Genomic DNA, 24,455 nt, shown 5'->3' with positions numbered 1-24,455 from the left:
ACAAAGGATTTCCAGAGAACAAAAGTAGTAAAGAACCATGCACATTATTGTTAATAATCTTTATTGGAAGATTTTACAAACTGTTTCTTTAAACAATAAAAAACATTGCAGCAGAATATGTATTGTGGTATTTGAGAAAAGTCTTTTCAACAAAGGATTTCCAGAGAACAAAAGTAGTAAAGAACCATGCACATTATTGTTAATAATCTTTATTTGATGATTTGACCAACTGTTTCTTTAAACAATAAAAAACATTTCAGCAGAATATGTATTGTGGTATTTGAAAAACGTCTTTTCAAAAAAGGATATCAAGAGAACAAAAGTGGTAAAGAACCATGCACATTATTGTTAATAATCTTTATTTGATGATTTTACAAACTGTTTCTTTAATCAATAAAGAAAAAAATTTCAGCAGAATATGTACTGTAGTATTTGAGAAAAGTATTTTCAACAAAGGATTTCCAGAGAACAAAAGTAGTAAAGAACCATGCACATTATTGTTAATAATCTTTACTTGATGATTTTACAAACTGTTTATTTAAACAATAAAGAAAAAAATTGCAGCAGAATATGTATTGTAGTATTTGAGAAAAGTCTTTTCAACAAAGGATTTCCAAGAACAAAAGTAGTAAAGAACCATGCACATTATTGTTAATAATCTTTATTTGATGATTTTACAAACTGTTTCTTTAAACAATAAAAAAAAAATTCAGCAAAATATGTATTGTAGTATTTGAGAAAGTTTTTTCAACAAAGGATTTCCAGAGAACAAAAGTAGCAAAGAACCATGCACATTATTGTTAATAATCTTTATTTGATGATTTTACAAACTGTTTCTTTAAACAATAAAAAAAATTGCAGCATAATATGTATTGTGGTATTTGAAAAACGTCTTTTTAACAAAGGATATCAAGAGAACAAAAGTAGTAAAGAACCATGCACATTATTGTTAATAATCTTTATTTGATGATTTTACAAACTGATTCTTTAAACAATAAAGATAAAAAAATCAGCAGAATATGTATTGTGGCATTTGAAAAACGTCTTTTCAACAAAGGATATCAAGAGAACAAAAGTGGTAAAGAACCATGCACATTATTGTTAATAATCTTTATTTGATGATTTTACAAACTGTTTCTTTAAACAATAAAAAAAATGGCAGCAGAATATGTATTGTGGTATTTGAGAAAAGTCTTTTCAACAAAGGATTTCCAGAGAACAAAAGTAGTAAAGAACCATGCACATTATTGTTAATAATATTTATTTGATGATTTTACAAACTGTTTCTTTAAACAATAAAAAAATGGCAGCAGAATATGTATTGTGGTATTTGAGAAAAGTATTTTCAACAAAGGATTTCCAGAGAACAAAAGTAGTAAAGAACCATGCACATTATTGTTAATAATATTTATTTGATGATTTTACAAACTGTTTCTTTAATCAATAAAGAAAAAAAATTCAGCAGAATATGTATTGTGGTATTTGAAAAAAAGTATTTTCAACAAAGGATATAAAGAGAACAGAAGTTGTAAAGCACCATGCACATTATTGTTAATAATCTTTACTTGATGATTTTACAAACTGTTTATTTAAACAATAAAGAAAAAAATTGCAGCAGAATATGTATTGTAGTATTTGAGAAAAGTCTTTTCAACAAAGGATTTCCAAGAACAAAAGTAGTAAAGAACCATGCACATTATTGTGGTATTTGAAAACAGTCTTTTCAAGAAAGGATATCAAGAGTACAAAGTGGTAAAGAACCATGCACATTATTGTTAATAATCTTTATTGGATGATTTTACAAACTGTTTCTTTAAAAACAGAATTCTACAGGGGAACCATTTATGATACAACACCTGTAATTAAAATAAACTTTGATTAGGTCCTATTAAAATGTATTTGTCAGAAATAAATTCACTTTTCATGTAATGTTATATATAAGTAAAGCGTGTTTAAAAAATAAATAAAATAAATCTATTGATTGGTTCGTTCTATGCCACATGATCTGAAAGCCTTGCTGTTGCAAAGTTTGATGGGATTTGTAGTTGACTTAAACCCACCCACTTGCACTTTGACCTACTTATTAAAGTAGAAGTGACTTCCGGATCGGGATAGCAGCGGCCATTTGCACTTTTGCAGCGGGAAGTTTGAAATTGTTTGCTGCATGTTACTGTTCCACTTCCTAGTTGTTTCAAACTGTAAGTTGTATCTCGTATTTGGCAGTTAAACTAATCTGCGGATTTGTGTGCGTTTTTCTTGTCTAAAGACTTATTGCGCCTTATAGTGTACGTGGTTTTATATCACCAGCTTATCGGTTTAATTCAGCAGCCTAATCTGCAGATTTGTGTAACTGCTTATTGCGCCTTATATTCTGTGTTTATTTCACCAGCTCATCTGTTTAGCTGCAGCTAAGTTGCACAATCATTGTATTAACCTCAGTAGTTTATGCTCGTTTGCTGGATATTTCTGGAAATATCTAAACTCTATTTAGTTTTGTAGGATTGAAGTGCTGAAACTTGCAGTGTGTTTGGCACTGTTTTACTATGGTTATGTTATAGAAGATCTCTTATACAGAGTACAGGGAAGATATTTTCTGATATAACTGACAGGAACTGATTTTCTTTATAAACTTCTATACAAAATACACCATTTTACTTGTGTTTTTGTTCTGTTTAATAGTAACCTTTTGGATTGTGGTAAAGGGAAATTAACCAAATTGATGTTGGAATCCACGTTCCCTAGATAATCTAAAAAGCAAAAGTCTAACTTAGGTTTTAAAATTGCTTTACATTTTGCAGGTTACATAGTAGCTTTTTAGACTCCAATGGAGCTTGGGACAAAGCATAATTTTTACACAACATCAAGAGGTGTTTAATATTTTAAAGAGATGCTTTCAGTTTGTCTGTTTTTTTTTTTTAAATTCGGTCTAATAGTAATTTTTGTTAAATTATGATTGTCACATTTAAAGTGAAAGTAAATCCTAGTGTTTTACGAACGCTAGGATTTACTATTGAAATAAAGGGCACTTTCATTCATGAAGTATAAGATGCTTCATGTAGACAGCTCCTTTATTTGATTCAATCGATCGCATCTCTTAGCTCCGGTAAATCCGGCGCCCGTGGGAGCCTGTTTTACTGCACGGCGATAATAGATGTAAATTAGAAAGTTGCTTAAAATTACACGCTCTATCTGAATCACGAAAGAAAAAAAATTGGGGTTCAGTGTCTCTTTAAAGAAATAGGGAAGTCAAAATTAAACCTGCATGATTCAGACAGAGCATGTCATTTTTTTTAAAAACACCTTTAAATATATTTCTATTTTCTAACATGCTTGTTATCCCCTGTTGAAAAATATGTAAATTTCTACGCTACTGGATGCTAGATTGTGATTGGTGCCTGCACACATTTGTCTTGTGATTGGTTCACTAGATGTGTTCAGCTAGCTCCCAGTAATGCATTGCTCCTTCAGCAAATGAGAATGAAGAAAATTTGATAATGGAAGTAAATTGGGAAGTTTCAAATATGTTCTATCTGAATCATGGTAGACACAAATATGGGGAATTATGTCCCTTTAAATTGATTGAATAGAACATGAAATTTCAAACAACTTTATAATTTATTTATATCAAGGGTACTAATTCATCCAAATTGAACTTCACTTTAAGGATTGGTGTGTGGTATGAGCTGTTCACATGTTGTGAGATGTTCCTTTAAGGCTTTGTACCGTACCATTAAGACGGTGTGGTGTTAGCTGTCCCTTTAAGAGTGCATGCACCATGTCTGTTTTTGTGCACTCTGTAATATGTCCTTTTAAGACTATATTTGTTGTGCTTTAATGTTGTGAGTGCATCTGTCCTTTTGTGTGAGGGTGGGGAGCTGTTCCTGTAAAGGGGCATTAAATGCTAAATACATTTTTATAAGCGGAGCATTGAGGTTATTCCCTGTCTTCCTCTAGCCATGGGTGCTGCCGTGTTGAAATCCTTCACTACGTTCCATTGCTTGACCTGTTTAGACATGTGCAGTAACCCTCCTTCATATACCTGCAGTGTAACCTAGGTTCCATAATGGCAGCACCCAGAGAGGTGCATCAAATGTGTTTAGTGGTCCATTTTGATGAATTAGTGCCCGGTTTTTAATAAACCTATTAAAAACAAGGGCACTTTAATTAATCAAAATTGCCATTTCACGGTTTTCTTCAAAAACTTACCTTTTTAATCCTGGCAGCCTCTCCAGCCCTTCCTTTGCCCGTTGCAAGCAGTCTTCGCGGATCCAAAATGACGAATCCGGCTTTCTCCAATCACAGCGTTGCATCAGGCCAAGATTCCCCTGGGGGGAAGCTGTGATTGGAGGAAGCCTGATTCGTCATTTCTGACATCTGCCAAGGCTTCTGACGGCCGGGGGAATCGCTGGAGCAGCATTCAGGATTAAAAGGTAAGTTTTTGAAGAAAACGGTGAAATGTCAATTTTGATGATTTAAAGTGCCCTTGTTTGGTTTATTTAAAACCGGACACTAATTCATCAAAATGGACCTTCACATTAAAGCAGGGATGGGAAATCTTGGCCCTCCCAGATGTTTCAGAACTACATTTCCCATTATGCTCAACATGGCTTCAGGGTGCCTAAGCATCATGGGTAATGTAGTTCTGAAACATCAAGTGCCAAGGTTCCCCATCCCTGCTTTAAGGGGACACAAAACTCAACATATCTTTCAAGTTTCAGCTAGAGCATGCATTTATAAAAAAACTTTCCATGGAAAGGAACAGTGTAGTCAAAATTAAACTTTTATGATTCCGACAGAGCAGCAATTTTAAGCAACTTTCTAATTTACACCTATTCATTTCTTTGTTCTCCTGGTATCTTTATTTTAATGTAAGCTTAGGAGCTGGCCCATTTTTGGTTAAGCACCTGGGAAGTGCTTGCTGATTGGTGGCTAAATTTAGACACCAATCAGAAAGTGCTGAACCAAATATGAGCCGGCTCCTATGCTTTACATTATTGCTTTTTCAAATAAAGATACCAAGAGAACAAATAACAATTAATAGAGCATGCAATTTTCTAATTCACTCCTAACTGAATCAAGAAAGTATACATTTGGAGTCAGTATCTCTTTAGAGTAAGAGTGCAGTGAGTTGTACGTTTCTTGTGGGGAGCGCCTGTCCCTTTAAGACTGAGTGTCCCTCTTTTTATGACTGATAGCATGCAAGATTATGTGGATACTGTGATCTGTCCATTTTAGAATGTGCACTTGATGTGACTGCATGTGGTGTAAGCTGTACCTTTCCCTTTAAGAATTTGAATGTGTAAAACAGGACTCGACGGAGCCAGGGAGCCATTGGCTCCTAGAATTCTATCCCTGGCAGCTAAGTTTTTTGGTTAACTTCCTATATATCTATATAAAAATACCACTGTCTGGCTTCTAAAAATATGCCTGGCTCCTAAATATTGTTACTGGCTCCTAACTTTTAAACAGATTTGTCGAGCACTGGACTGTACAAGGATGTGCATGTGCATGCTATAATATGTCTAAGACTGTGTATGGTGTGAGTTGTCTCTTTAAAGTCTGTGTGGTTTTTGTGTGCCTGCCTTTTTAACCCTGTGTGAGCATGCAGTGAGCTGTAACTTTTTAAAGTGAAGGTCCATTTTGATGAATTGGTGCCCGGTTTTTAATAAACCTAGTAAAAACAAGGGCACTTTATTTTATCAAAATTGACATTTCACTGTTTTCTTCATAAACTTACCTTTTAATCCTGGCAGCTGCTCCAGCACTTCCTCCGCCCGTCGCAAGCCGTCTTCGCGGGTCCAACATTTCGAATCCGGCTTCCTCCAATCACAGCGTTGCATCAGGCCAAGATTCCCCTGGGGGAAGCTGTGATTGGAGGAAGCCGGATTCATCCATTTCTGACGTCTGTGGAGGCTTCCAACGGCCTGGGGAATCGCTGGAGCGGCTGCCAGGATTAAAAGGTAAGTTTTTGAAGAAAACCGTGAAATGTCAATTTTGATGAATTAAAGTGCCCTTGTTTTTAATAGGTTTATTAAAAACTGGGCACTAATTCATCAATGTACCTTCACTTTAAGACTGTGCTGTGAGAATATTAGTGTCTCAGCAGTTGGTGCCTATAGAGTTGGTACTGGCAGGATCGCTTTATGTCTCTGTGTAAAGCAAACGGTTATACGTAAAAAATCGCTGAAATTAATACAAAACTGTAGGCTGAGGGTTTCATACAATGTACATGTAGGTGAAAGAAGCTGATGTGTAGGTGCTGCCTTGGCAAAGTCTATGGGGAAACAGGGATTTTACTCACCTAAATATGGATCATATCACGTGCAATATTTAAATATTTATTGCCAAAGAGCTCTAAAAACCAATGTATCATAGATACATTGCATATAATTTAAAATACATTTTGATTAGGTTCTATTAAAATGTGTTTTTTGGTAACTTGGAAGGCAAATAATGAAAACAATTTAAAACTGCTTAAAACGTATTTAAGAAATATTTTTTGGTCGGAAATTCACTTTTCATACAATGTTATAAATACAAAAAGCTTGTTTAAAATGAAAAAAATAGAACACAAAACTTTTTTGTTTGGTGGTTGTATTCCACACGATCAAAAAGCCGTGCAAAGTTTTATGGGATTTGTAGTTGAGCTTAAAGAAACATGAAACGCAAATATCTATCTTTCATGATTTAGAGCATGCAATTTTAAACAACTTTCCAATTTACTTCTATTATCTAATTGGCTTCATTCTCTTGATATCTTTTGTTTTAAAGTATCTAAATAGGCTCTGTAACAGCTGATTGGCTGCTGCACATAGATGCCTCATATGATTGTCTCACCCATGTGTATGGCTCTTACTTCAATAAAGGATATCTTAAGAATTAAATAATAGAAGTAAATTGGAATTTTTAAATTTGTACTTTCTATCTAGATCATGAAAGAAAATGTTTGGTTTCATGTTCCTTTAAACGGACCCACCTTTACTCTGACCTGTCTTAAGTATTGGTTACTTCCTGTACAGAGGCTATTTGCAGCTGGAAGTTTAAAATGGTTTGCATTATGCCACATTTCCTAATTGTGTTTACATTGTCATGGGGTCGATTATCAAACCCTTCGGCAGGCTTCCCAACCTGCAGTACGTATTTAACAAGCAGCGGTCATGAGACTGTTGCTTCCCTAACCTTTTCACCACCTCTTAGGTGGCGAATTTCAATCTCTCCGGACTCGTCTGACCGGGGAGATTGACAGCGCCTGCCCGCGTGTGATTGGCTGTGCCCAGCTTGATAAATCTACCCCAATATGTATCTTGTAGTCAGCAGTTTTACACACACACACACACCTGCAGATCAGTTTATTTCTTGTCTAATTTTACTGAGAGGAACTGGCTTTCTTTATAAACTTCTATAGAAAAAGACACCAATTTACTTGTATTTTTGATCTGTTTAATAGTTAGCTTTTGGATAAGGTAAAGGGTCAAGAAACCCCAACATTTTCTTTCATAATTCAGATAAAGAATACAATTTTAAACATTCCAATACTTCTATTTAATTTCTTTCCTTTGACAAAGTAGCACTGCACATGGGAGAGCCAATCACACAAGGCATCTATGTGCAGCCACCAATCAGCAGCTACTGAGCCTATTTAGATAGGCTTTTCAACAAAGTATATAATGAGAATGAAGCAAATTAGATAATTGAAGTAAACTGGAAAGTTGTTTAAAATTGCATGTTCTACCTAAATTATGAAAGAAAAAAATTTGGATTTTGTTTCCCTTTTTAACCACCATTGGTTTTGTGCTCAGTTCCACGTTCCCCAAATAAGCCAAAAAGCAAACTTGTTTTGCAACTGCTTTAAAGGGACAGTCAACACAAAAATTGTTGTTTAAAAAGATAGATAATGCCCTTTACTACCCAGTCCCTAGCTTTGCACAAAAGCATAGTTATATTAATATACTTTATAACCTTTAAACCTCTAAATTGCTGTCTGTTTCTAAGTCCCTAAAGACAGCCCCATGATCACATGCTTTTGTATTTGCTTTTCACAACAGGGGAAGCTAGTTCATGTGAGCCATATAGATAACATTGTGCTGACGCCCGTGGGTTCTAACAACACAGCACTAATTGGTTTAAATGCAAGTCAATAGATAGTCATGTGATCAGGGGGCTGTCAGAAGATGCTTAGATACAAGGTAATCACAGAGATAAAGTGTATTAATATAACAGTGTTTTATGTGAAAAACTGGGGAATGGGTAATAAAGGGATTATCTATCTTTTAATACAATAAAACTAGGGTTGCACCGATACCAAGTATTTGCATGAGTACTTGTACTCGTGCAAATGCACCGATACTTATACCAATACGTCCACTACCTACCCATATGCTACCTTGTGGCGTTTTTTCAAACTGCATGTTCCCATTTCACTGTTCTGCCAATAAAAATTGCTGTTATTTGTATTACTGTAGGAGAGATCACTGTACCTCGTTCAGACAAACCCCTGAAGTACTGGGCAGTTAATTAACAGATTTCCAGCTCTGGCTAAAATGGCCCAAAAATATCTTTCTGCCCCATGCAGTAGTGTGGAAAGTGAGACTGTTCGGCTTAGAGTCGAACCTCCATACAAATGTCAGATTGATGTTATATAACAGCCCTACAACCCAATTGTATCACCCCTTTAAATTTAATATTTTATTGTAATATTTTTTATTTATAAACATGTTCAGTGAACTTTTTTTATTTCATAATGTCTTTGGAATTACAGTCCTTTATAATTATAAAGAGAGAATCTTAAATAATTAGTCTGTATTGTGCTTGGTAAAGTGTCACATGACATTTAAAAAAAAAGTATCGGTAATTGGTATCGGCAAGTATTTGAAAACAAGTATCGTTACTTGTACTTGGTCATAAAAAAAATGGTATCGGTGCAACCCTAAATAAAACTGTCCCTTTTTAATTTTGCTGGTTACAAAGTAGCTTTTTAGACTCACAGGAAGCATGGGACATTTTTACATAAAATGAAGTATTTTTTTGTTTTTGTCATAATAAATTATTTCTTTTGCGATTTCCACAGCACCTCTGCTTGGTTAATATACTAATATGTAATTGTACAAACTCTGGTTTATCTCTTCCAGTTTGGTCTGCTGTAATATCTGCTCACTTTGGAAATGGCTCCAGCAGTTAGGAATGCATTTGTGGAGATCGCAAGAATGTCAATTTTATTTCTCTATGATGATGCCAGTTTGCAGGTAAGTGCGGGTTGATTTTATTTATGTCCAACATGGCCATTGGCAGACGTTACAGTGAGCAATTTGCACATGGTGGCAGCTGTGCTTGTGGACATAAGGAGCAGTCCGCACCTGCCCTCTGTGCCCACGGGTACAGCTGTAAAACTATGGTGGGTTGTAAACTGTCTCTGAAGCCTCTGGGCATGTATTTAAATTAAAATAATTCAGTATTGCCTCTATTATGGCACAGCATGGTCATTGGCAGACGTTACGGAGAGCAATTTGCACATGGTGGCAGCTGTGCTTGTGGACATAAGGAGCAGGCCGCGGCTGCCCCCTGTGCCTATGGGTACAGCTGTAAAGCTATTGTGGGTTGTGAACAGTCTCTGAAGCCTCTGGGCATGTATTTAAATTTAAAGGACCAGTCAACACAGTAGATTTGCATAATCAACAAATGCAAGATAACAAGACAATGCAATAGCACTTAGTCTGAACTTCAAATGAGTAGTAGATTTTTTTTCTGACAATTTTAAAAGTTATGTCTTTTTCCACTCCCCCTGTACCATGTGACAGCTAGCAGCCAGTCACAAATGCATACACATACCACGTGACAGCCATCAGCCATTCACAAATGCATACACACTTATTCTTGCACATGCTCAGTAGGAGCGTGTGACTAAAAAAAGTTTAAATATAAAAAGACTGTGCACATTTTGTTAATGGAAGTAAATTGGAAAGTTGTTCAAAATGACATGCTCTATCTGAATAATGAAAGTTTAATTTTGATTGAGTGTCCCTTTAAAATAATTCAGTATTGCCTCTATTATGGCACAGCGTGGTCACTGGCAGACGTTACAGAGAGCAATTTGCACATGGTGGCAGCTGTGCTTGTGGACACAAGGTGCAGTCCGCACCTGCTCTCTGTGCCCACGGGTACAGCTGTAAAGCTATGGTGGGTTGTGAACTGTCTCTGAAGCCTCTGGGCATGTATTTAAATTTAAAAAGTTCAGCAATGGCTCCATTATGGCACAGCATGGTCATTGGCTGACGTTAGAGAGCAATTTGTACATGGCGGCAGCTGTGCTTGTGGACATAAGGTGCAGTCTGCGACTGCCCCCTGTGCCCATGGATAAAGCTAAAGCTATGGTGGGTTGTGAACTGTCGCTGTAGCCTCTGGGCATGTATTTAAAGTAACAATTTATTAATGCCTCTACCATGGTATTTTAATTTTGTTTCATCTCTTCCAGTTTGTACTGCTGGAATCTCTTATCACTTTGGAAATGGCTCCAGCAGTTAGGAATGCATTTGGGGAAATCACAAGAATATGATGATTATTTCTCTATCATAAGGTTATGATGCCACTTTGCAGGTAAGTGCAGGTTGATTTATTTATTAGGACTAACGTGCTCATTGGCAGACGTTACGGAGAGCAATTTGCACATGGTGGCAGCTGTGCTTGTGGACATAAGGAGCAGTCCGCGGCTGCCCCCTGTGCCCACGGGTACAGCTGTAAAGCTATGGTGGGTTGTGAACTGTCTCTGAAGCCTCTGGGCATGTATTTAAATTCAATATTGCCTCTATTATGGCACAGCATGGTCATTGGCAGACGTTACGGAGAGCAATTTGCACATGGTGGCAGCTGTGCTTGTGGACATAAGGAGCAGTCCGCACCTGCTCCTTGTGCCCACGGGTACAGCTGTAAAGCTATGGTGGGTTGTGAACTGTCTCTGAAGCCTCTGGGCATGTATTTAAATTCAATATTGCCTCTATTATGGCACAGCATGGTCATTGGCAGACGTTACGGAGAGCAATTTGCACATGGTGGCAGCTGTGCTTGTGGACATAAGGAGCAGTCCGCACCTGCTCCTTGTGCCCACTGGTACAGCTGTAAAGCTATGGTGGGTTGTGAACTGTCTCTGAAGCCTCTGGGCATGTATTTTAAAAAAAAAATTAAAAAAAATTCAGCAATGGCTCCATTATGGCACAGCATGGTCATTGGCAGAAATTACGTAGAGCAATTTGCACATGGTGGCAGCTGTGCTTGTGGACATAAGGAGCAGTCCGCACCTGCTCCTTGTGCCCACGGCTACAGCTGTAAAGCTATGGTGGGTTGTGTACTGTCGCTGAAGCCTCTGGGCATATATTTAAACTAACATTTTAATAATGCCTCTAACATGGTATTTTAATTTAATTTTTTTTTTCTTCTGTTATGTGTGATCAGTCCACGGGTCATCATTACTTCTGGGATATAACTCCTCCCCAACAGGAAATGCAAGAGGATTCACCCAGCAGAGCTGCATATAGCTCCTCCCCTCTACGTCAGTCCCAGTCATTCTCTTGCACCCAACGACTAGATAGGATGTGTGAGAGGACTATGGTGATTATACTTAGTTTTTATGACTTCAATCAAAAGTTTGTTATTTTACAATAGCACCGGAGCGTGTTATTACTTCTCTGGCAGAGTTTGAGGAAGAATCTACCAGAGTTTTTTACTATGATTTTAACCGGAGTAGTTAAGATCATATTGCTGTTCTCGGCCATCTGAGGGAGGTAAAAGCTTCAGATCAGGGGACAGCGGGCAGATGAATCTGCATTGAGGTATGTTGCAGTTTTTATTTTCTGAATGGAATTGATGAGAAAATCCTGCCATACCGTTATAATGACATGTATGTATACACTTCAGTATTCTGGGGATGGTATTTCACCGGAACTACTCTGTTAAAAGTCACTAATCTTTTTAATAAGTATTTATCATGTTAAACGTTTTTGCTGGAATGTAGAATCGTTTACATTTCTGAGGTACTGAGTGAATAAATATTTGGGCATTATTTTCCACTTGGCAGTTGTTTGGTTTTAATTGTGACAGTTTCGTTTCTCTTCACTGCTGTGTGTGAGGGGGAGGGCCGTTTTTGGCGCTCTTTGCTACGCATCAAAAAATTCAAGTCAGTTACTTTTATATTTCCTGCATGATCCGGTTCATCTCTGACAGATCTCAGGGGTCTTCAAACTTCTTTGGAGGGAGGTAGATTCTCTCAGCAGAGCTGTGAGAATTTTATATTGACTGTGAATAAAAACGTTGCTCTGTAATTTTTATGTCAAATTTAATTATTGTTATTTTACTAATGGGAACAAACCTTTGCTAAAAGTTGTGTTGTTTTAAAGTTTGATGCTATAACTGTTTTTCAGTTCATTATTTCAACTGTCATTTAATCGTTTAGTATCTCTTTGAGGCACAGTACGTTTTTGCTAAAAAAGATTATAACCAAGTTGCAAGTTTATTACTAGTGTGTTAAACATGTCTGACTCAGAGGAAGATATCTGTGTCATTTGTTCCAATGCCAAGGTGGAGCCCAATAGAAATTTATGTACTAACTGTATTGATGCTACTTTAAATAAAAGTCAATCTGTACAATGTGAACAAATTTCACCAAACAGCGAGGGGAGAGTTATGCCGACTAACTCGCCTCACGCGGCAGTACCTGCATCTCCCGCCCGGGAGGTGCGTGATATTATGGCGCCTAGTACATCTGGGCGGCCATTACAGATAACATTACAAGATATGGCTACTGTTATGACTGAAGTTTTGTCTAAATTACCAGAACTAAGAGGCAAGCGTGATCACTCTGGGGTGAGAACAGAGTGCGCTGACAATACTAGGGCCATGTCTGATACTGCGTCACAGCTTGCAGAGCATGAGGACGGAGAGCTTCATTCTGTGGGTGACGGTTCTGATCCAAACAGATTGGATTCAGATATTTTAAATTTAAATTGGAGAACCTCCGTGTATTACTAGGGGAGGTCTTAGCAGCTCTCAATGATTGTAACACCGTTGCAATACCAGAGAAACTGTGTAGGTTGGATAAATACTTTGCGGTACCGGCGAGTACTGACGTTTTTCCTATACCTAAGAGACTAACTGAAATTGTTACTAAGGAGTGGGATAGACCCGGTGTGCCGTTCTCACCCCCTCCAATATTTAGAAAGATGTTTCCAATAGACGCCACCACTCGGGACTTATGGCAAACGGTCCCTAAGGTGGAGGGAGCAGTTTCTACTTTAGCTAAGCGTACCACTATCCCGGTGGAGGATAGCTGTGCCTTTTCAGATCCAATGGATAAAAAATTAGAGGGTTACCTTAAGAAAATGTTTGTTCAACAAGGTTTTATATTGCAACCCCTTGCATGTATCGCGCCGATTACGGCTGCGGCAGCATTTTGGATTGAGTCTCTGGAAGAGAACCTTAGTTCATATACGCTAGACGACATTACGGACAGGCTTAGAGTCCTTAAACTAGCTAATTCATTCATTTCGGAGGCCGTAGTACATTTAACCAAACTTACGGCTAAGAACTCAGGATTCGCTATACAGGCACGTAGGGCGCTGTGGCTAAAATCCTGGTCAGCTGATGTTACTTCTAAGTCCAAATTACTTAATATACCTTTCAAGGGGCAGTCTTTATTTGGGCCCGGTTTGAAAGAAATTATCGCTGACATTACAGGAGGTAAGGGCCACGCCCTACCTCAAGACAAAGCCAAAGCTAAGGCTAGACAGTCTAATTTTCGTTCCTTTCGGAATTTCAAAACAGGAGCAGCATCAACCTCCACTGCACCTAAACAGGAGGGAGCTGTTGCTCGTTACAGGCAAGGCTGGAAGCCTAACCAGTCCTGGAACAAGAGCAAGCAGGCCAGGAAACCTGCTGCTGCCCCAAAGACAGCATGAACCGAGAGCCCCCGATCCGGGACCGGATCTAGTGGGGGGCAGACTTTCTCTCTTCGCCCAGGCCTGGGCAAGAGATGTTCAGGATCCCTGGGCGCTAGAGATCATATCTCAGGGATACCTTCTAGACTTCAAATTATCTCCCCCAAGAGGGAGATTTCATCTGTCAAGGTTGTCAACAAACCAGATAAAGAAAGAAGCGTTTCTACGCTGTGTACAAGATCTGTTATTAATGGGAGTGATCCATCCGGTTCCGCGGTCGGAACAAGGACAAGGGTTCTACTCAAACCTGTTTGTGGTTCCCAAAAAAGAGGGAACTTTCAGGCCAATCTTAGATTTAAAGATTCTAAACAAGTTCCTAAGAGTTCCATCGTTCAAAATGGAAACTATTCGGACAATCTTACCCATGATCCAAAAGGGTCAGTACATGACCACAGTGGATTTAAAAGATGCTTACCTTCACATACCGATTCACAAGGATCATCACCGGTATCTAAGGTTTGCCTTCTTAGACAGGCACTACCAGTTCTGGGCAGTTAATTAACAGATTTCCAGCTCTGGCTAAAATGGCCCAAAAATATCTTTCTGCCCCATGCAGTAGTGTGGAAAGTGAGACTGTTCGGCTTAGAGTCGAACCTCCATACAAATGTCAGATTGATGTTATATAACAGCCCTACAACCCAATTGTATCACCCCTTTAAATTTAATATTTTATTGTAATATTTTTTATTTATAAACATGTTCAGTGAACTTTTTTTATTTCATAATGTCTTTGGAATTACAGTCCTTTATAATTATAAAGAAAGAATCTTAAATAATTAGTCTGTATTGTGCTTGGTAAAGTGTCACATGACATTAAAAAAAAAAGTATCGGTAATTGGTATCGGCAAGTATTTGAAAACAAGTATCGTTACTTGTACTTGGTCATAAAAAAAATGGTATCGGTGCAACCCTAAATAAAACTGTCCCTTTTTAATTTTGCTGGTTACAAAGTAGCTTTTTAGACTCACAGGAAGCATGGGACATTTTTACATAAAATGAAGGTTGTTTTTTTTTTTTTTTTTTTTGTGTGTTTTTTTTTTTTTTTTATCATAATAAATTATTTCTTTTGCGATTTCCACAGCACCTCTGCTTGGTTAATATACTAATATGTAATTGTACAAACTCTGGTTTATCTCTTCCAGTTTGGTCTGCTGTAATATCTGCTCACTTTGGAAATGGCTCCAGCAGTTAGGAATGCATTTGTGGAGATCGCAAGAATGTCAATTTTATTTCTCTATGATGATGCCAGTTTGCAGGTAAGTGCGGGTTGATTTTATTTATGTCCAACATGGCCATTGGCAGACGTTACAGTGAGCAATTTGCACATGGTGGCAGCTGTGCTTGTGGACATAAGGAGCAGTCCGCACCTGCCCTCTGTGCCCACGGGTACAGCTGTAAAACTATGGTGGGTTGTAAACTGTCTCTGAAGCCTCTGGGCATGTATTTAAATTAAAATAATTCAGTATTGCCTCTATTATGGCACAGCATGGTCATTGGCAGACGTTACGGAGAGCAATTTGCACATGGTGGCAGCTGTGCTTGTGGACATAAGGAGCAGGCCGCGGCTGCCCCCTGTGCCTATGGGTACAGCTGTAAAGCTATTGTGGGTTGTGAACAGTCTCTGAAGCCTCTGGGCATGTATTTAAATTTAAAGGACCAGTCAACACAGTAGATTTGCATAATCAACAAATGCAAGATAACAAGACAATGCAATAGCACTTAGTCTGAACTTCAAATGAGTAGTAGATTTTTTTTCTGACAATTTTAAAAGTTATGTCTTTTTCCACTCCCCCTGTACCATGTGACAGCTAGCAGCCAGTCACAAATGCATACACATACCACGTGACAGCCATCAGCCATTCACAAATGCATACACACTTATTCTTGCACATGCTCAGTAGGAGGCGTGTGACTAAAAAAAGTTTAAATATAAAAAGACTGTGCACATTTTGTTAATGGAAGTAAATTGGAAAGTTGTTCAAAATGACATGCTCTATCTGAATAATGAAAGTTTAATTTTGATTGAGTGTCCCTTTAAAATAATTCAGTATTGCCTCTATTATGGCACAGCGTGGTCACTGGCAGACGTTACAGAGAGCAATTTGCACATGGTGGCAGCTGTGCTTGTGGACACAAGGTGCAGTCCGCACCTGCTCTCTGTGCCCACGGGTACAGCTGTAAAGCTATGGTGGGTTGTGAACTGTCTCTGAAGCCTCTGGGCATGTATTTAAATTTAAAAAGTTCAGCAATGGCTCCATTATGGCACAGCATGGTCATTGGCTGACGTTAGAGAGCAATTTGTACATGGCGGCAGCTGTGCTTGTGGACATAAGGTGCCCATGGATAAAGCTATGGTGGGTTGTGAACTGTCGCTGAAGCCTCTGGGCATGTATTTAAGAGTAACAATTTATTAATGCCCTCTACCATGGTATTTTTAATTTTGTTTCATCTCTTCCGAGTTTGTACTGCTGGAATCTCTTATCACTTTGGAAATGGCTCCAGCAGTTAGGAATGCATTTGGGGAAATCACAAGAATATGATGATTATTTCTCTATCATAAGGTTATGATGCCACTTTGCAGGTAAGTGCAGGTTGATTTATTTATTAGGACTAACGTGCTCATTGGCAGACGTTACGGAGAGCAATTTGCACATGGTGGCAGCTGTGCTTGTGGACATAAGGAGCAGTCCGCGGCTGCCCCCTGTGCCCACGGGTACAGCTGTAAAGCTATGGTGGGTTGTGAACTGTCTCTGAAGCCTCTGGGCATGTATTTAAATTCAATATTGCCTCTATTATGGCACAGCATGGTCATTGGCAGACGTTACGGAGAGCAATTTGCACATGGTGGCAGCTGTGCTTGTGGACATAAGGAGCAGTCCGCACCTGCTCCTTGTGCCCACGGGTACAGCTGTAAAGCTATGGTGGGTTGTGAACTGTCTCTGAAGCCTCTGGGCATGTATTTAAATTCAGTATTGCCTCTATTATGGCACCGGATGGTCATTGGCAGACGTTACGGAGAGCAATTTGCACATGGTGGCAGCTGTGCTTGTGGACATAAGGAGCAGTCCGCACCTGCTCCTTGTGCCCACTGGTACAGCTGTAAAGCTATGGTGGGTTGTGAACTGTCTCTGAAGCCTCTGGGCATGTATTTTAAAAAAAATTCAGCAATGGCTCCATTATGGCACAGCATGGTCATTGGCAGAAATTACGTAGAGCAATTTGCACATGGTGGCAGCTGTGCTTGTGGACATAAGGAGCAGTCCGCACCTGCTCCTTGTGCCCACGGCTACAGCTGTAAAGCTATGGTGGGTTGTGTACTGTTGCTGAAGCCTCTGGGCATATATTTAAACAAACATTTTAATAATGCCTCTAACATGGTATTTTAATTTAATTTTTTTTTTTATATCTTCCAGTTTGGACTGCTGGAATCTCTTATCACTTTGGAAATGGCTCCAGCAGTTAGGAATGCATTTTGGGAAATCGCAACAATATAACGACTTTCTCTGATCATAAGGGTTATGATGCAAGTGTTGCAGGTAGTGTGCCGGTTGCTTATTTATTAGGCCCAACATGCTCATTGGCAGACGCATGGAGAGCAATTTGCACATGGTGGCTGCCTGTGTCTTGTGGACATAAGAGCAGTCCGTGGCTACCCCCTGTGGCCCATGTGGTATAGCTTTAAAAGCTATGGTGTGGTTGTGAACTGTCTCTGAAGCCCTCTGGGCATTTATTTTAAACAATGCATTTTATTTTGGTTTATCAGTTATTTTGATCTGCAGGAATATCTGCTCACTTTGGAAATGGCTCCAGCAGTTAGGAATGCATTTGCAGAAATCGGAAAAATATGGCAACTTTATTTCTTATAAGGTTATGAGGCCAGTTTACCGATAAGTGCAGACTGATTTATTTGTTGGGCCCAATATTGTCATTGGCAGATGTTACAGTGGGCACTTTGCACACGGTGGCAGCTGCGCTTGTGGACACAAGGAACAGTCCCGCTCTGTGCCCACGGGTATAGCGTCATCTGTCCTCTGAAGCCTCTGGCATGAATTTAAATTAACAAATTATTAATGCCTCTAACATGGCATTTTAATTTTTCCCAAAGTCTTGTTTTGCCCTACATTGGCAGACATTACTGTGAGCAATCTGCACATGGTGGTAGCTGTGCTTGTGGACATAAGGAGCAGTTTGCACCTACCCCTGTGTCCACGGGTACAGCTATAATGCCTCTAAAATGGCACCTTAACTTCCGCCATATTGTTCAAAATGCTGTTAGGCCCAACATGGCCACTGGCAAACATTACAGTGAGCAATCTCACATGGTGGCAGCTACACTTTTAGACATTTGAAGCAGTGTGCACCTGTAAAGCTATTGATTAGGTTGTGACTGTCATTGAAGCGTTTGGACATGTAGTTAGGATAAAATAAGACCCAAATATATCCATATTTGAACCAATAAATTATTTCCATTTAGGTTCTCCACAAGACTGCCTCTAACATTGCAGTATCTAAGTATACCTCTTAGGGCAGAGATTCTATTATCCTGCAAGCCTTCCCATGGTTTTCCCAACATTGATTACCTCGAACATGGCATATCTATCCTTCTAGTGCAAATTCGCTAGCAATCAATCTCCATGGCAGCTGTAGTTTTAGGAGATTGGAAGCTATGTACTTAATTCATTATAGTACTATGGAGCAATTGGTGTGTGTGTTAATGTAATAAACCCTGTAAATACAGACTGTGCCCAGCCAAGAATAGGAATACGGAACAGTTTCGTGTGACCATTACCTTTTATTCAATGACTTATGCTTTGCCCGTAAATTTGTATCACAAGCTCTTTTAAACAAGTCTGCTTATCTCCCATTTTCTGCTTGAGTATTAACTTATAGGGCAAGGGCAAATTTATCACAATAGTTAAGTAACATTTCTATGATCTGCAGGTGATTGCTGGAGTTTAAATGATCTACAGCCACAGGTGAGAAGTCGATAAACCTTACATTGCCTGGTTTCGTTAAGAATTTCTTCTGTCCTGTGATCTTAAGCGCAGGTAAGAATTAAACTAAAGTAAATTCATAGTGTATGAGCTGCGTGTTCCTCCATAATGCTAATAAATGTGCACCCGTGGGCGTATTCCTAGCCTAGGCAACAAGGTATGTGCCAGAGCGGCAGATTTGGGGAAGCTGGCACCATCTTTCCTCTAAGGCTGAGCCTGACAACAACCGGTGTCACGGTGCAACTAGAGCCTTATAAGTAGTCCCTGGTGCCCTGGGCGGAATCCCTCAAGACACCCATGTATTCCCCCTCACTTAACTCGACCACCAATTAAAACTGCCAGCCACACATTCAAATTTAGGGCAGCACAAAACCTATATACGCCACTGTCTGCACCCAAAATGATCAGTGTAATTTTCTCCACTGCCATTTGTGGTATGATTGTACTTTTAATACTTGTATATTGCTAAAGGGACATAAAACCCAGATTTTTGAAGTGAGTGACCCACACTGTCGCTCACTGTTTTTTGTTTTTCTGCAGGGCAGCAGATTCACAATATTTGTCATGTGAGATAGCTGCGTCAAACTGTAAACATTTTGTTTTAGTAAATAATAATTAATATTCCTCAATAACTAATGCTGTTACTGTGATCACCTTGCCCCATTGCTGTCATTGGTAGCCATAAAGGCTTTTAGGGGTTATAATATAGATTGGAGAGGCCCCACTGTGCGGTACAGAATTAAGTACTTTTTTTTCCTTGCAAGGTACTCACTGTTACCAACCGGACTTTACAGACAAAATTAATATATTTTTAAGAGAGGGACTTGTCTGCTAGAAAATAAACTTGATTAGGGATCTCTAGACAATGTTTTATTTTGCATATATCCCATCCCCCTGCAAATCCCCATGTGGTTTTTGTTTTACTTTTTTTTAAAAGATCTGCTTTTTATTACTACTCCAAAATGACCACCATTTGAAAAAGTAGACTCTTCTCTTTCAAATGAAGGGGTCTTGAAGGCTTTGAAAATCCCCCCCCCCCCCCCCCCCCCCATCCAGCTCCCTTTCTGCTACTGGTGCATCCTGGTTCAGCCCCTTTGTGATGTCATCACGTACGTGGTGACATCACCAGCACTCCTGTGAAGCCTGGGAGTGCCGTCCATTAGATCACTAATGGTCCCCGGCCTGCATTGCATGGGATTACCAAAAAACTATTTTGATCGGCGATTCCCCACATTTGTGCATTGAAGGGATTAAAGAACTTTCTAACTTGTATAAACAAAATGTTTCTCTTGGTATTTTTTTTTTAATTTTTTTTAAAAAGCTGAGGTAAGCTGTGGAGCACTATATGGCAGCAGTTTAACAAGTATTTCCTGTTATGTAGTGCTCCAGGCACCTACCTAGGTATCAACTCAACAAAGAATACCATGAGAATGAAGCAAATTTGAGAGCAAAAAGAAATTGGAAAAGAGAAATTGTGGGTTTAATATCCATTTTTAAAGGAATAGTAAGTGGTAGTATCCTTCATATTTCTGCCATAGGCACTTACAAATGTATACTACCACTTACTATTCCTTTAAAAGGGATATTAAACCCACAATTTCTCTCTTCCAATTTCTTTTTGCACTCAAATTTGCTTCATTCTCATGGTGTTCTTTGTTGAGTAGATACCTAGGTAGGTGTTTGTTTTCTTTGTAGTATGTGTGAGCTATATAACATAGCATATGTATATTGCTGCTTGCAATCTGTATACTTTTAATTGGGGGGGGGGGGGGTTAGATTCTTAATCCAGATTAGCATTTAGTTCTAGGTATCTTCTTATTAAAGGTATATTGAACCGAAATTGTTTCTTTCATGATTCAGAGAGCATGGAATTTTAAGCAACTTTCTAATTTACTCCTATTAGCAATTTTTCTTTGTTCTCTTGCTATCTTTATTTTAAAAGCAGGAATGTGATGCATAGGAGCCAGCCCATTTTAGGTTCAGCACCATGGATAATAAGCAAGCATAACCCCAGGTTCTCAACCAGAAATGGTCCGGCTCCTATGCATCACATTCCTGCTTTTTAAATAAAAGATAGCAAGAGAATGAAGAAAATTTGATATTAGGAGTAAATTAGAAATTTGCTTAAAATTGCATTCTATAACTGAATCACAAAAGGAAAAAAATTGGGTTTAGTGTCCCTTTTTAATGTGTCTGCACCATGTAGTGGGTTAATACTAAGACATTATTTTCCCTCCTGTGCTGGCTGCGGTCTTCAAAACTGCACTTTTTATTTTAAACTTTTAGTGGTGCCAATTGATGAAGCTTCCATCTCTCGTATTCTTGCACCCTGTGTGACATAAGCAGCGCACATTCACAAATCAGTGATGTTGGATCCTGTTCCTTACACTTGACATTAACTCCTACAATACAGAGTGGAATCTTTACAAGTTTGCGTGTGGTGGCATTTACTCTATTTCTGTAAACTAAAGTTATTTTCTAATGTTTGGGCGCCTGAAAACGATGTATGTTTATATGGGTACCTCACAAAAAAGCTTAAAATTTGGGGAGCAAACCACAAAAAAAACAACTCAATCTATAGGCATTGATCAGCAGCAAAATGATTTATTTTAGTTTATCTTTGTAGTTTTATTTTTTCTCTCTGATACTAGAACTTTGGGTAATCTTGTTAATTTTTCAGGACAACCTATGTCTCTCATGTTATGTCTATTAGCAAATGTATATTCTATTATCCTATGTTAAGTAAAACAAAAGAAAAAATAGGTAAATAGGTTCAGGAGCATCCATGTGTCAGGAGAACCATATTGTAGGAGTTTTACAAAAATGCTTGTAACAATATTGTACATTGTGTGTAGTCTGCTGCCATCTAGTGCTCAAAAGCATTCTTGCAAAACTGCTGCCTTATAGTTCTCTAGACAAGTGCACACTTTCTACAGAAGTATCTCTTAAAGAAATGCATGAAAATAAAGTAAATTTGCTAATATAAGTAAGTTTTTGGGGGGGGGGGTTTCCAACTTGCTGTTATACAAAAAATAAAAATTGGGGATAGTTTGTCCCTTTAAGCCTAGCAATAAATCATTGTTAATGTATTAGATTACAAAATGTAAATATTTAAATGCTTTAATTTTACATTTACTTTAAAGTGACACTAAATTCCCCCCCCCCCCCCCCACACACACACACACACACACACAAAATGCTTTCATGATTTAGGACAACTTTCTAATTTAATCCATTATCACTTTTTCTTCTCTTGCTATCCTTATTTAAAAATCAGGAATGTTTAGCTTAGGAGCCCGTTCATTTTTGGTTGAGAACCTGGGTTATGCTTGCTTATTGGCGACTTACCCATAAGCAAGCGCTATCCAGGGTTCTGAACTGAAAATGGGCCAGCTTGGTAAGCTTACATGAATTAAAATTGCTGCTCTATATAATCCATGAAAGAAAAAAAATGGGTTTAGTGTCTTTTTTAAACTTTCCAAATCGCACATTAATTGCTGAGTTTTTAACATATGTTGATTAAATGATAATTTGAACTACAAATATTTATTTGCTTATTTTATCTTAATACTGGCTTAAATTTTAGTTAGGTGGTCTGTAAAATTAGTTGGTGGTGCACCCACTAAATATGCCCTGAGGAGAACACTTGCTAATATACATAGGTGTATTTTGTGATGTGTACCCATTCCAATGTATTTGCGTAAAGGGGCCATCATTTGATGGGTACATGGTTATTTATCACGCTATTCTTCCTCTTGATTGTGAAGTTCACTTTAGATATACGTAGAAGTGCAAAAAGAGTTCAAGAGATAAAAGTACATTTTGTTAATATAAGTAAATTGAATTGTCTCTTAAAATTACTGGACCAGAAAAGTGTCACTTTAATCTCCCTTATAATTGTGAATATATTAACATATATGTCCCTTGAAAGGAATACTAACTGTAGGGAGTAGTGTATGAAGTAAAGCGCACTGTAGAGTATAGATTTTATGATACAGGGCTAAAACACTCACAGAAAATGTAGCCATCCTGGTGGGATGAGGAAGTTGCTGAGTGGGGGCAGTGCAATACTTTGGCAGAAAATGTTATAATACAAAGCACACATTAATTGCACAATTTTGTATAAAAGTTTTTTTAATTTTTTAGGCAAGAAAACATTGAAAAAATGAATATTGGCTATTTTAGCTTAATATTGGCTTACATTTTATCTGGGGTCAGTAAAATAGTAGACTTAGTGCCCTAATCAAAAAGGTCTTGGGGAGAACACTTTCACTTTATCCATAAAATTCTTTCAGGGTTCTTTAATTCAAAATTTTACATTTTGAGCTCCATTTTATAATTTATAACTTTGTTTAACACTAAAAAAAGTCTTCTAATACCCTCTGCTGAAATGTAAAATTGTTTTTAAGGTGACACAACTTATGGAAGCGTATTTAGAAAATGCAAGCTAATTTTGTTATTGTGCAGATAAAATTAGAGGTGGTGAGAAATATAACGCTTGTTGGTTTCTAGTGGGACCAAGGTGGCTTTGAGAGGTTTTTTCTAATTGCAGTAAAATATATATGGCACTACGAGAGCATGAAAGCTTTCTTTTTTTCTTCCTCAGCATATGTGACCGTGTATGGAGAGAAGCTCACTTCACCTCTTGTTTACGCAGAAGAAATTCTTCCACGCTGTCACTAGATTCTCGCTCATTGCAGTGGAACCATGACGACTGTTTACAGGTAAGGACCTTTTCCTATGTCATATGCTTTATTGTTATCAACTTGCAGTGACTGCTAGATTTTATTTGTTGTCATCTTCTGTTCAACCAGTTGTCAATAGACAACTGGAAAGACTTCCATTTGTGTTTGCATCAGCAAACAGACTTTCAATTACAGCTATCAGGCATTTTCTTTGCCCGGTGCTCATGCCTTTTATGGCTTGTGCGCTGACCCAGTTGTTAATGTTTACTTCATGTGCTGTCTCTCTGAGCCTAAGGGAAATAGGTAGGGAAATGTCTTCTCAACATGGTCAGAAGGTAAACATTTCATTCTGTGACTGCCAACTGTGTTCACAGGCTGTGGGAGCAGAGTGCGGCTGTTCCCACATTCTGTGGTCATGGGAAGTGGAAGCAGAGCGCAATCGGTTCTTTTGGCCATGCATAGGTAGGGAGTTGTCTTTGGCACACTTTTCCCTTATGTGATGAGCTGATAGCGTGTGTTGTGGATTCTTAGCAATTGGGTAGGTAGTGACCAAAAGGTAAATGGTCCCTCCTATTTGTCTCTCCATACCGTCAGTGGTTCAAAGAAATTTCTTTACCGCTGGGGTCTTCAGGATGTGACTGACCTTGATGGAACAGGTACAAGAAATCCTCTGAAAAGACTTCAATTTGAGTAATTGGGCATTTTCTTTGCCCGGTGCTTATGCTTTCATAGGTGTGAGGAATCAACGTGCGTTCATTCTCCTTGGTGGAGAGGGTGAATCGGCCGAGCAGCTCCGA

General features: G+C 38.4%; 1 long non-coding RNA gene across 1 annotated transcript in view; it reads left to right on the top strand.

Moving 5' to 3' along the window:
* The first annotated feature begins 15,061 nt into the window (after nt 1-15,061).
* The window catches only part of LOC128656821 (uncharacterized), an 82,748-nt gene continuing 73,354 nt past the window's right edge, over nt 15,062-24,455 (top strand). Inside the window, exons 1-3 of the long non-coding RNA XR_008402067.1 lie at nt 15,062-15,235; nt 16,439-16,560; nt 23,580-23,697. This is a non-coding gene — a long non-coding RNA (uncharacterized LOC128656821). The remainder of the gene's footprint in view (nt 15,236-16,438; nt 16,561-23,579; nt 23,698-24,455) is intronic.

Source organism: Bombina bombina, chromosome 4 (genome assembly GCF_027579735.1).
Source record: "Bombina bombina isolate aBomBom1 chromosome 4, aBomBom1.pri, whole genome shotgun sequence".
In the NCBI taxonomy this organism is placed as follows: domain Eukaryota; kingdom Metazoa; phylum Chordata; class Amphibia; order Anura; family Bombinatoridae; genus Bombina; species Bombina bombina.
Note: the sequence above shows the minus strand (reverse complement) of the source record. Positions and strands in the feature narration are given on the sequence as shown.